The sequence below is a fragment of the Lactuca saligna genome, chromosome 1 (genome assembly GCF_052625555.1).
Source record: "Lactuca saligna cultivar CGN05327 chromosome 1, ASM5262555v1, whole genome shotgun sequence".
Lineage (NCBI taxonomy): Eukaryota > Viridiplantae > Streptophyta > Magnoliopsida > Asterales > Asteraceae > Lactuca > Lactuca saligna.
The window spans coordinates 24,084,366-24,096,309 of NC_136417.1; the positions used below are offsets into that span (position 1 = coordinate 24,084,366).

Sequence of the window (11,944 nt, forward strand, 5' to 3'; positions counted from 1 at the left end):
GCATATAACTTAGTGTATTCATTTGATGGTCAACTCACATCAATGTGAGTCCCACAAAGCACAATGCAAGCAACATTCGAGTACTGGAGTTGACTGACACTAAGACATAAAAATCAGACAAATCCCGATACAAAATTCTCAATCCCCATCTCCCAGCATCTCGGATGCACCTTAGACATGCTCTCACTCTCTCAAGAGTGGTTAACAATTACTTGAGCTGACTCGTGATGCACTGTACCCTTTTCATGAAACTTCCACCAACCCTGCAGAACTCGTGTATGCTAGTCATACAGAACACTGGATCCTATAGACAGTCGAATACTTGATCCTACCCTAATCCATTCATCAAACAAGAACATAAAATAAGGCCAAACCAAACATTCTTAGGCCATAGAATCTTAGTTATGTATAACTATGATGCATACACTAAGAAACTAAAGTAATGATGTCATTTTCATAAAATGAAGATCCTACGCAATCAGGCATCATATAATCAAGAAATTCTATCATGCAATTGCTAAAGATCCCTAGCCTATCACTAGCATGTTGCTCTAACATATCACAATATCAAATATCAGTGTGGTAACTTGGGGGTCAACATATAGGCTCCGTCTAGATGTAGACATCACATCCTCTTTGATTATTTTGCAAACACTTTCAAAATCATTTTTAAAATCTTCTTCCTTAGTTTGAGACTAAATTCACACGAGTGTTCCTCCAATTCACTAAAACTAAGGCTCTGATACCAACTTGTAAGACCCCAAAAATTCAACACTTAAAACTTTTCAAAACAACCCTTTTACTAATAGAAGTATTACAAAACCATTGTTTTCAAAACATTATTAAAAACCAGAGTCTCCTAAGATCAAATCAATTGAAACCAAGGATGTGTACGACACGCCTTTGCCTAGTCACGGTCCACTGAAGTACCTGAAACCAAAAACCAAAAACTATAAGCACGAAACTTAGTAAATTCCCCCAAAATACCACCACCTAGACAGATAACATATACAAACAAGCATGCTCAAATACGCATGCTTGGCCCAATCAGCCTCGAGCTGGAATACCAAGCATGTCTACGATGGGCCCAATCATCCTTAGGATGGAATACCCTTGTATCATAAGTAGTTTGGTACAATTAACCATTGGGTTGGAATACTAAACATGTCAGGTTCAATCAACCATCGGGTTGGAATACCCCATGCCTATTGACTGATACAGAAGGCAATCCAGTCTTACTGCGTACCATACAATCATATCGGGTCCAATCAACCATCATGTTGGAATACCCCAGACCCAATCAACCCTCAGGTTGGAATGTCAATATACAACAGGTCCAATCATCCTCGGGATGGAATACCCTCAGGCCCAATCAACCATCGGGTTGGAATGCCCCTGGTCTGTTGGCTCACGCACATAGCAATAAAACCTTAACCACCAACGAATATATAACCAGTCAATAACAATCTTATAGATCTTACACATCAATAAGCATAAAATTATGCTATATACCAGGATACAGATATAATAGATCACTACAACATACCAACATACGATAAACAAAGATAATAATCCAATGGGTCGACCTTGGTGCCTTCGACCTAAAAGTACAATGAGCAAAACTCACCTATCGATCTGATCCATAACTTACGAGGTTGTGACTCCGAATCTCAGCTCCAACCAACACCTATCCATCCAAGTGACCAATCACAACCAAAATCCCAAAATGCCCAAAATACCCTTGAGGTCAAACTTGGTCAAAGTCCATAAGTAAACCGAGTCAAGCCAACCAAGCCAACTCGACCAAGTCAAACCAGACTGCGTACGCGGGCGTACTCCGAAGGTACGTTGGGCATACACGAAGCCATGCAGGTTGACCACCATCAGGGTGGTTGACCTTGTACGCAGGGCGTACTCGGAGTACGCGGGGTGTACCTCGCAAGCCCAAATTCCATTTTAAGAGCTTAATGGCTTAAGATCTTACATCCAAACTTCAGATCCATGGCAAAAATACTCTTAGGAGTCATAAAGTCTCCAACTTTATGACCTAACATGTTCAATAAGTGCTTAACACAAGATCTTATTCAATTAAGACATTCTACAAGATGCATGAAGCAAAACTAACCACTTAGAACCTATTTTTATGACTGAAGACCCCTCATATGGTCTGAAAGGACAACTCAAAGGTCAAGAACATACCATATACAAGATCTAACATTTTGGGACCCAAAAAGCTCCATAAAACAACCAAAACTAGATCCATGAGATAAAGGGATGAAGTTGCAAGCTTTTTACATTGTAATGGTTGCAAATGAAGTAGAAATCCCAGATCCAAGTGTTCCACTCCTTCAAGATGAGCTTGGATGCCTTCCTTCTTCTTCTTCTAAGGCACCAAAAACATACTTCTAAGCTTAAAATGGCTCCTCAAGGTGGTTCTAGGGTCGCAAAAACGTATGGATGGAGGTTGCTAAGGTGGGTGAAAAGAGGCCATCAACCAAACCCTAAAAATTAGGGTTTCCTCATTTGGCAAGTACGCCAACATACAAGGGTGCATCCTACTACGCTAAGCGTACACCACGCATGCATGGCATACTCCGAAGCCTCAATATTACAACAATGCAACTAGGGTTCCTTTGGCATACTTTCTTGAACTTAGGGACCAAAACGCAATACACCTCAATATAAGAATCAACAATGAAAGTTCTTTAAAACCACATGTTACATTTCCGAGGGACCAAAAAGACAACGAAACTAACTCAAAAGGACTACGAAGCCAAAAAAAAGTATAGGTTTAAACTAACCCCGTAAAAAAAATGCATAGGTTTAAACTAACCCCGTAAAAAAAATGCATAGGTTTAAACTAACCCCGTAAAAAAAATGCATACAACAGGGATCATTTTTATGGTTTTATCAAAATATTAATATGCTCGGTGTTTAGAAGAGTTATGGTTTGCTAGTCATCTGTCCTCACACACGTAGGTCATTGACAACTACGCAACGTTTTCTCCAGTTTTTACTGTCTGTAGAGGCATCTTCTTCCCGTCGGTTCCATAAAAAAAATTATGGCCACCACTACTCTTTTCCATCTTCCTCCCAAAAGACAATCATATACTATCGCCACTTCCGATGAATATCCTCAGAATACCAACACCAAATTGCATGCCTCGCACCACTACCTAATCAGGGATGGATCTTCCCGGAATCGCTCAACCAGTGTATCAATACCGGTCCAGAAGAAGACCACGAAAGCTGCAGCGATTTCATCATCATCTCACTCACCGGTCAATGTATTGATTTACGACCACCGTTACTAATCAGGTTACAGGTATCAAAGCCAAAATCTTCTACTCTGTCTTTACATGTCTGTAGTTTTGATTTTGATATTATTTTTAAGGATTTGTGGGTTTTGGGTTTTCAAGAAACGATTGTCTGGTAAACTTTCTTTGTTGGAGTTTCGCTCAACATATGTTATTGATGTATGTTGACTTTTCGATTGTACTATCATTTATTCTAAAACCTTAACTTGGGTTTCGAATTTGATGTTTTGATATAGAAAACCCAGCTCTTAACTACTTCAACATAGATTTAAAACCTAGGGTGTGTTTGATTCTGCCATTTGAGGGCATTTGGCTGAAAGAAATTGAAAGATAAAGGGCATAAATCGAACGCACATGGTAATTCATTATCTCATATTTGAAACCTAAAACTGGTATATATGATTACGAACGTGAATTCATAAATTCGGGCAACTCCATCAGCCCTCTTTCTCTGTTCATAACGTCCATACACCTTGATACCTGATTTGAAACATGAATTATCCCATTTGGATTGAGATTTGATAGTTTCATATACTTGACAGATGATAGTTATTATCAGTTGAAATCAGTTAATTACATCCTTCAGTTTTCACAAACCAAAACTTGTGTGTTTCACTTGTGTTTCTTCGATTTCTGCTTCTGTTTTAGGTTTGACTTTGACTACTGCTATCCTTATGATGTTGGAGTAATCACATCTTCTTCATGAAACCAATTCTGCGAAAAGGAGATCCAATCGCGGCTCTCTTATTAGGTAAGCCTACCCTGACCCTTCGGCTCTCTCTTTATCTCAATAAATAGGCTTTCATTTGATGGGTTTGGGAAGTTCATTTGCTTTTAGCCTTTTAGTAATTAATCTTTGAGATGCCTAAATTAAACTCATTTAGAAGACATACAACTATATTAATCTTCATGTCAACTTGCATGCTTCATATGTGTAGAAGTTTGCTTGGAAATAAAAATTTGACCTTTACATATGAATTCCCCAATGGGTATTTCAAGATTTTTGAAATCGAGTCAATTGCAAATCGAAATCATGGATGACTTCAATGGGTAGCTTCTGATTTATTAAGGTTATTAATGTATTAGGCTTTTTCTCTCATTCCACTTAAAATTTGTGTAATCTTCACTTCAGTAAGTGTTGCCATTTCTATAATCATGTTATTTCATGCGCGTGAATTCCATGTTTCGATGTGCTGACAAAGGGAATATTTATGATTATGTTTTGAAAAACATGTATGTACTTATGTCATTTTCAAAATTTATTGTTGAGATAAAAGTTTATTGAGTGGGACCCAGATAAGTAATTTCGTAATCCTAAAGCAAATACAAGAAAATTAATTTTACCAACATTGTGAAATGTTATGTACACAATTAAGATTTTGAACATAGCCTATTGCTATAAATAGTTGATTTTTTTTATCTTATCTTCTTCTTTCTTTTAAACCTAGCCATAGACCCACCATGACCCCAATTCACCATTCCATAAAAAAATAACCTCGTTGGAGATCAAAGACTATCGTTGCCTAAACTATGCCGACACTCACGACCTAAGTGTGCCTCCAACCTCCGCTTCCCCTGTTCTCTTTCTCTTGGTCTACCTGGGTAAATCTTTACCTGTAAATTTGTAATATACTTTCATTTTATTAGGGGAAATCGATTTTTGTTGGTTTATAAGTTTCTTTTGTTGGTTTGTGGACTCAATGAAAATCAGTTATTCTTTTGGTTGTATTGTTAATTTTTGGTTTTTTATAGGCGTATGTAATTCTAGCTTTGTTGTTTGTAATGGCTTAGTAGGTCCATATAAATATTGCAAGTATTGTTAGTTAAAATGCTTGAATAATAGATTGTTTCTTAGCTTGTCCCCTGAATGGATTATTTGACCTTCATATGCTCATTGTTAAATATAATAGATTGTTAATTATTGAGTTTTATTGTAACAATGAAAAATAACAATTTTTGTTAACAGATAAATGGAAAGATTTTTATAAAGACGGATATCAATTGATGGGGCATCTTCATCCGGGACCGCCTCCAATGATATCCCCTAACCTAGCTCTATTCCATCGATACCGGTTGAAATTGATTTGAGTGAAACTCCATGGGATCCATCCGATAGAATTTTTTTTTTCAAATTATCACCCTAATCAAAGAGACAAAATAAGGCAAAAAAAATAATTGATTAGAGGACCTTGTCAACTGTGTGATCATACATTTCCAACAAAAGAGATAGGAGGTAGGACAAGACGTTTCAATCCGGCTTGGTTTGATCATCGTCAATACACAGTAAATGTTTGGAGTATAGTAAAAAAAGAAAATTAAGCTTTTTATTTGTGTTGTTACTTATTTAAAGATGTATCAAGTAAAAGGGGCGGCGGTGATACTTTTGTAACATAAAGTTTTAGTTCTTGGAATAAACCGGAAAGACTTAAGACTCATGAAGTCAATTTTACTAGTTCCCATTTCATACCACCTAAAAAATCTGAAGATTTGATGAAACAAAATCAATCTATTGCCACTGTTCTTCATAATCAAAATGATGCTATAAGGAATGAACATCGAATTCGATAAAATGTTTCCATTGATACATCTAGATGTTTATTGAAATGTGCATTACCTTTTCGTGGTCACGATGAGTTTGAAATGTCTCTTTTTAGAGGAAATTTCTTGGAAGTATTGAATTTGGTTCGGGATCAAAAAGAGATTGTACGGAAAGTTATGTTACGAAACGCTCCCGGGAACAATCAAATGGTGGTTCCATGTATTCAAAAAGATATTGCTCATTGTTTAGCACAAGAAGTACTTAAATCAATTTTTGAAGAAATTGGTGATGGTGTTTTTTCTTTATTAGTTGATGAATCCATCGATATATCCAAAAAGGAACAAATGATGATAGTTTTGCGATATGTTACATGTGAGATTGTAAAATAAATGTTTATTGGTCTAGTTCATGTGAAGGAGACATCTGCGTATTATGTTCATTGCTTTCCTCACCAACTCCAACTAGTCATTGTGGCAGTTGCAAAAAAAAAAACATCACGGCGTTGGAGACTTTTTTGATATGGTAGCTGTTCTAATGAATGTTGTGTGTGCTTCTTGTAAACGTACATATATGATGCGCGAAAGTTAAAAAGAGAAACTAGAAGAATTCATCAGCCGTAGTGAAATTGAAACCGTAGTGGATTAAACCAATAACTTTCTCTTACTAGAGCCGGAGATACGTGTTGGAATTTTCATTATAAAACTTTATTGTGTTTGGTTGGTTTGTGTTGATTTGTTTTTGGTGTGCTTGAATATATTAAAGATGAAGGCCTTAATAGTTTTAGTCAACGTAAAGCAAGTGGTCTTCGAATATATCTTCGATCATTTGATTTTGTGTTCCACTTGCAATTGATGTTGAAAATTTTGGGGATCACAAACATATTGTCACAAGCTTTACAAAGAAAGGAGCAAGATATTGTGAATGCTATAAGTTTGGTAAAATCAACCACTAAAACCTTAAAAATATGAGAAATGATGGGTTTGATGCACTTATATTGGATATCACATCTTTTTGTGAGAATAATGGCATTAAAATGTTGAACATCGAAGAAGTTTATGTCAACCCATGATCTTGAAGACAATATACCAATATTTCCAATCGTCATTCTTACGGGTGTTTTTGTTTTAACATGGTTTTAGATATGCAAATTCAAGAGTTTGGTGATCGTTTTAATGATATATATATATATATATATATATATATATATATATATATATATATATATATATATATATATATATATATATATATATATATATATAATCATATGAACGATTTTAGGTAACGGGTTTCGGTTTCGGGTAATCCTGACGGGTATTTTGTTTACCATCCACGTAACCAAACCGGCGAAAATTTTCTAAAAGCATACCAAACCCGATCCCGGACCCGATTAACCGACCCCAAACCCGACACTAATATATCGGTTTTTGGTTTTCACCATTGGGTTCAGTTTCTTTTGCCATCCCTATATGTATCCCACCTGTTTCGGTCTCACTAATTTTCACTACCACCATTTGAGAATTTGTTGATTCTTTTTATTATAGAAACAGCCAAACAACCTTTTTTTTTTACTTTGATTATGTGCAAGAAATTACCTATTTTGAGGGGCTTGTTTGATTTTAGGAAGTTGATGTTCCAGCGACACTGCAATTAATCAAAATACGCATTTTTTATAATTTTTTAATTTATTTCCAGTTTAATGGGATTAATCGAAGCTTTGCCTTAGGTTTAAAGCTTTCTCTCATTTAGTCGTTATTAATTTTTATTCGCATATTCAAACACCAATATTATCAATTATTGTTGTTCTTCCTCTTTATTACTTAAGGCTTGAGTTCTTTTATAATTTTAATACGGAATTGAGAAAAGGGCAAGGCTTGAGTTCTTTGGTTTAAGGACATGCCAGTCGGTATACATAGAAGAGGTAGCTTTGTTCTTTGACAAACGATTGCATAGGTCTATCGAGGATATAGTGGTATGTGGAGGCCCCTTCTTTGGAGACATTCAGTGGTGCCTGATTTCCTTACCTATTCGTTTCGGTGGTTTGGGTTTGTATTCGGCTTACGAGGTTTCCTTCTACGCATTTGTAGCCTCGAAGGCCTAATCTTGGGCATTACAAGACCACATCTTACGTGACAGTGACGTATGTGGTATGGACTTGGATTACCTATGTGTTATGACTCGTCTTCGCGATACGATTCTGAGATTTGAATGTAACGGTTTCTCTAATAAGGACACCGCCCCCCTAAATCCCAAAAAGCTTTAGTGTGTGCCCTTTTTAGCAAAATTGTCCAATATATGGAAGTCGACTTCGACATGACTGTCAGACAGAAAACAGTCTTTGAGTGTCTACGGGCACCTCATGCTCATGATTTTATGCTAACTATCCTTATTGATGGTCTTGGCCAGCATATATCTCCTATGGAGTACCAAACTATCATTCGTTACCGCCTCATGATTCCCATATTCCTAATTGACGAGATATGTCCAGTTTTCCGCAAGGCATGTTTGGATACCTTTGGTGAACATGCGGTTCATTGTAGAGAGCTCCCTGGTTATAAGTACAGACATGATGTGGTTCGAGATGTTCTCTTTGATGCTTGTCGACGTGCTGGTATTTCTGTGAAGAAAGAAGCGCCGGTGAACTTTTTGACGGATCCACAGGATGGAAGGTCCACACTTAGACCGACTGATATTTTGGTCTTTGGATGGATAAGAGGGAAGCATGTGTGCATGGATCTTACTGGGGTCTCTCCTCTCGTTGGATTGGGGAGCGGGGGTTTCACAGCTGGGCATGCCGCTTTGAAAGTCGTTGCGTGCAAAGTGGTAAAGCACGAGAATGCATGTATAGAAAATCAACATGTGTTTGTACATTTTGCATTCGATACATTTGGTTTTTTCGCACTAGAGACGGTGGAGCTCCTTAATAGAGTCCAACGGGTCATGCATTCTAACGTCGTATCTCCTAGATCAACAAATGTTGTTTTCAAAAGAATTGGTTTTGCCATCCAGAAAGGACTAGCGGCGCAGCTTGTTGCCCGTTTACCTTCAATCGATATATATTGAACCAATCTTTATATTTTATGGTTTTTAATTAATCCAGAGTTGATTTTTCTGTGTAGTGATTGGAACATGAAAACATGAAATCAAAGCTAAATCAAAGTTCATGACTCACCAAATTAAACTTGATATGTGGATATCAAAACTTGGACATCAAAGCTTAAAAGATTTTGATCGGTTTCATTTTCTTCTTTAAATAGGCACAAATTATCAATTTCTTCAAGAAGTCGACAAACGTTTGAAGAACATTTGCATCTTTCTGGAGCAACTATAGTTAATTCACTCACTCTTATAGCAATATAAAGTCACGACTATAATACGACAATTTTTGGGTGTTCTTCTTTATAGGAATTTCATCAGTTCAGCTCCATGCCTCCTATTCTTTTGCTTTTAGGTATTTAATTTGGCAAATAACTGAATGGACATGTTGCTTTTGTATTATATTTTATAAGTTTAAAAGAATCTTGATTTTTTTTCCTCAGGTTCCATGGGGTTATGAATTAATTATGGGTTGGTAGAATTAAGCACCATAGGGGTTTGACAAAATGTCCAAAGAATGAAGAATGTTGAAGCAATATGTTCAACCAGAAAGGTATTGACTCTGATAATTTTGTGTAATATCCTTACTGATCGATCAATAAGATACAAAGGTGCTCAGATGAATTAGCGTGTCTTAAATTTTATATGGACCACCTATTTTATAAGAAAGTAAAAACCAAACAACGTACTTCTTTAAAAAAACTTTAAGCCTTTAAAGCATAAGACATGGGTCTTGTCGGGAGTAATACATAGCCACATTGGAGGATGCGAGTGGTCATCACTCTGTGTGTGGGAGGGATAGGTTAGTTCACCGATGTTGCAAGGACTGTATTCGGAGATTATCCAGAAAAATACCGAGGAAAAGAGCAAGCTTCTGGTTCTTATTCTCACTTACAGGATCCTTATCTAAATAATGGCAGCATCCGAATCTTATGATGAGGGAATGACAACCGTTACTTGTCTAGCTAATTACAGTTTCAACGTGTGAATTGATAGTTTCCAACTACCATTATGATTATGGTTATAGTTTCTGACTACCATTATGGTTTCCATCGACCACCATTTTCCAGACAACAAAACTCGAATAAAGAAGTTACATTTGAAGAATACTCATAGCTAAAAACACAACAGGTAGCGTGAATGTAAGGTTTAGGAAGACATTACGAGTAGCATTACCAAACCAACATCTGTCTTAGAATTTGCAATTCTATAATTCTCATATAGTTCGTAGAGTACATTCCTTCTATGAACATCACAAACCTATCATATAAACCCTGTTTTCCGATTTTTTTTTAAAAAAAAAAAAAAAAGAACAAATGTGTTTATGTAAACCCATCAGATGCCGGGAGCAGGTGATGATGGCAACTATGACTGTCTTGTTTTTTTAATTATGGGTGTGCAAAAAAACAGAAATTGAAATAATCAAATAAAATACTTTGTTTTTTTAACCGGTTTTTCGATCTAGTTTGGTTTTTTAAATATAAAAACCTAAAAAAACTCAAGTTGAGCCAAACTATCAATAATGACGTCATTTTATGTATATATTTCCTTTAACCATTAGGCTAAATGGTGTCTTGTAATTTTGTCAATGGTAAAAGGGTGCTATTTAATTTTCACATATTTTACCTACGTAAGTGTGGTGCTATGAGGTTTATTTTATTTTTTTCTTTTTAGAAAAATATTAATTTTTTTTTAGAAAAAATTGCAAAAATGATCTCTATAGTATGCATTTTTTTTTGGTTTTAGTTCAAACAATGATTTATTTATTTATTTATTTAATTATTTTTTAATTGATGGTCATTTTGATGCAGTTTTGGTCCTTGTCCCAACTAAAATGTCTATTATATCCTCATTGAATTTAGTTTTCATTTTTCTTTCACTTTTTAAAATGATTATTATTATCAAATATAAAATTATTATTATTATTAAATATACAAGTGAAATATGAGATACTCTTCGTTGGTCTTCATCGATCTCGAATGGTATAAACGGAGGGGACCAAAATTGAAATGAAGGTGGAGATGGTTGTTCTTACTGCAGTAGGAGGACGGCGTTAGTCGGAACTTCCACAACAGCAGTGGGAGGTGGCGATATAGCAGTGGCAGCCGTTGGTGATTGAATTCACGGCGACCACAACGATTGGCGGCAGCTCCGCCACTTCCTTCCTCTCCTCTGGTTGTGAGCTACGAGTGGAGAGAGTGCGGGGTGACACTCGTGATGGAGGGGATGTGGTGGTGCAAGATAGGGAGGAAATGGATGGAGTGGCGGTGTTTCTTAGTGGTATGTGATAGAACCATAACGTAAGGTGGTGGTTCGATGGAGATGGTCGGCGGCAGCAACAATGTAGAATGATGGTGGTGGTCGACTCCTCAATAACAGCGATAGGAGGTGGCAGCACATTGGTGGTGGCTATCTCCAACAACAGTGGTGATGACAACTTGTTGCCTTCCTTCTCTTCGTTTTCCGGCAATGAATAAGAGGGGGAGAGAGTTCGTGGAAGGCAACAGATGGTCGGAGAGGAGTAGTTCCAAAAGTAACAACAAAGATAGGTGGTGGTGGCTTACGTCGGCGATGGGTGGTAGCTACGCTACCCAATTTTCTTCTTCCGTATACATTCGTTGTTGTAGTGTCATCGAGAGGAGGGTAGTGGCGAGATGCAGGTGACGAGAAGGAGGCTGTGGAGGGTGGTGAATGACAGCGGAGGTCGCAGACGATGGTGAGTTGTTTCAGCCGGCAACTCGCTAGTGTCATTGTCTTCGTCGGTGGAGTACGAATAAGTAGGAGAGGTCACAAAGATGACTGATGAGGTGGTGCCATGGTTTTCACCCGTGAAAGAGAAAGAAATAGAGGTTGGAGAGAGAGAGAGAGAGAGAGAGAGAGAGAGAGAGAGAGAGATGTGGGCCAAATTAATCAATTATTTTGTTTTTCCTTTAAATTAAATAGAACAAAATATAAAAAAAATATCAAAATGTCATTATAGTCATTTCAGTTT

General features: G+C 36.8%; 1 long non-coding RNA gene across 2 annotated transcripts; it reads left to right on the top strand.

The window, feature by feature from the left end:
- Positions 1–2,948: 2,948 nt before the first annotated feature.
- On the top strand, positions 2,949–5,752 carry LOC145029049 (uncharacterized). Of its 2 annotated transcripts, XR_013676342.1 has the most exons (3): positions 2,949–3,325; positions 3,966–4,068; positions 5,284–5,752. It is a non-coding gene; the product is annotated as an uncharacterized LOC145029049 (long non-coding RNA). The 2 variants fall into 2 exon arrangements; XR_013676338.1 differs by lacking the exon at positions 5,284–5,752 and having other exon boundaries at positions 3,966–5,052.
- The last annotated feature ends 6,192 nt before the right edge of the window (positions 5,753–11,944 follow it).